This window comes from Propithecus coquereli, unplaced genomic scaffold (genome assembly GCF_000956105.1).
Source record: "Propithecus coquereli isolate 6110/MARCELLA unplaced genomic scaffold, Pcoq_1.0 Scaffold930, whole genome shotgun sequence".
Classification (NCBI taxonomy): domain Eukaryota; kingdom Metazoa; phylum Chordata; class Mammalia; order Primates; family Indriidae; genus Propithecus; species Propithecus coquereli.
Window position 1 is genome coordinate 76845 of NW_012155619.1, and position 2185 is coordinate 79029.

At 48.1% G+C, this 2185-nt stretch overlaps 1 protein-coding gene across 1 annotated transcript in view; it reads left to right on the forward strand.

Moving 5' to 3' along the window:
- The window catches only part of LOC105826872 (zinc finger protein 37 homolog), a 67367-nt gene that overhangs the window by 38474 nt on the left and 26708 nt on the right, over positions 1 to 2185 (forward strand).

A 2185-nucleotide genomic window follows, 5' to 3' on the forward strand; every position in this document is an offset into this window, starting at 1 on the left:
CTAAAACACCAAGGAATACCTCTAGGTGGAGGCTGAATCCCTTTGCCAGAGCCTCCAAATGGAAATATCTTTAAGTTTTCCTTGATTGATGGAAGAATTGGGCAATGCTAATCTGCCCACATGCTTCCACTAAGCCTTAATTGGAAAGTAGGACTCTGATTTTTTTTTTGAGTCTTATCAGCTACCCCTTACTGGCAGAGAGATGTCACCATCCTAGACAAGAGCATTTAGACAGATGCTTATGGCAGCCAACAGAACATCATCCACAGAATGAAAATTTTGGAAATCACACTGTGGCAAATGGCAGGTGTTAGGTTTGTTCCAGGTAGGAACCCAGAAAGTATGTATAGGACAGAATGTGGTTAATAGAAAACTAAGGTTTGTAAAACAATAGCTGCGGGAGTCTGGAGAGTCCCTAGACTTTGTGGATCTAACAGACAGCTGCAGCCAGCATTCCTATCCCCCCAATAAGGATGAAGCTACCCTCTCCCTTATCTCTACAGGGTGAGACTGATGCCCGGGTCCCAGAAATTGATTGTTTAAAATATTTTTACCACAGCAGCTGTTCTGGCCTAGGTACTAACTCCCCCTGAGAAACCCTCTATGAAACACAAGGCTTTCCCCTTCCTTGGGGTGGATGCTTTTTGCCTCCACTCATCTGCATCAAGATGCTCAAAACAAACATCATTTTGTTGCACATGAGGCTTGGTGTGTCTCTGTCTAAGCTCCAGACCTAACATTTGGTGCCGAAACCCGGGAGGGCACACTGGGTGGACACGACCTCCAGGTCCTTAGGAGGCAAGACTTGCAACTCGGGAAGCAGTAGGCAGCAGCAGCTAGTCCTGGGCTAACTCCTGAATCCTGCCTTCCTCTGAGTTTCTGTGTCACTGGTAAGGTTTCCGTGAATCTTTGACTAAATTGCGAGAAGCAAATCTCCCTAGTTGATGAAAGAGTCCCTCAGAGCCAGTAACCTCCCTTGTCTCTGACGAGGTGGCTGAGAGAAGTCCTGAGCCATGCAGGGGTCTCTCTCAACTTTTCTCTGATCCTGGAGTGTAGGCAGAGCATTCTAGTTTGGCCAAGGTAAGGTAATTGTCCACCCAGACCCTCCTGAACCAAGCTGAGAGAGAGACACCAGACTGGGACTCAGGTCTTCCTTGCCGACCTCCAAAATCTACAGCCTGAGATATCCAGTTCCTGGTGAGTGGGAGCTCACAAGCTCATTCTTGTTTCCCTGTCCCTCTCATTCAGCCAGAGGCTTTTCTCGACCTCTTTCGCTCTTGTTTATCAATTCATCTCAACTCAGAAGTCCTACTGGTAAGCCGGAGGACTCGGCCCCTAGGGCCGTTGTTGGACACAGGGATACCTGTTCCAACTTGTCACTCATGCTTACATGCTCTCATCACTCCTGTGCCATTTTCTCATTCTAGGGATGCCTAGAATTGAGTAGAATTGGCCCCATGTGACCCTACTCTTTCCAGGAACACAGGAAACTCTCAGTCTACTCCTCTTCTCAAAACACTAGTTCTCACTACAATTTCTGCCACTGCAATGGAAAATGGTCTGAGATTCCCTATGTCCAAGCCTTTTTACCCTCCATTCTCCTCTCTCACTCTGTAGGAGCAGTAATCCTGCTCAAATCTTCCTGCTACACTCTAGATCTTCCCCCTCCTCCTCCCCCTCTTCTCTGGACCAAATTGAAACCTCAGATCCCATCTTTGCAGTCTCAGCCCTGCTCCATACGGGTCTCTCCAACTGGAACTCCCTCGGCCTAATCCTCAACCTGCCCTCTGTCCTCTTCCCAGCCCCCCTACTCCTTGCTCTTGTTCTGCTCAAGTCCTGGGACCCACAGACTCTACCATAAGTGGTTTATACCCACGCAGGGAAGTGGCTGTGGTGGAAGGCATCGTGAGGATGCATGTCCCTTTTATTTAACTCAATCTTACGGTGTGACCTGGAATGACCTCTACATTATTCTTTCCTCCACTCTATTCCCTGAGGACAAGGAGAGGGTCTGGCTTAATGGCCAGGCACATGGTGATGAAATCCATAGGCGTACCCCTGCCCGACCAGTAGGGGACAGTCACCATCCCTAGAACAGATCCATTAGGGGATTATCAAGTAGGAACTCCTGAAGGAACTTTATTCCTCAATATACATTTTATCTTCCAGTCCAAGTCTGATATCA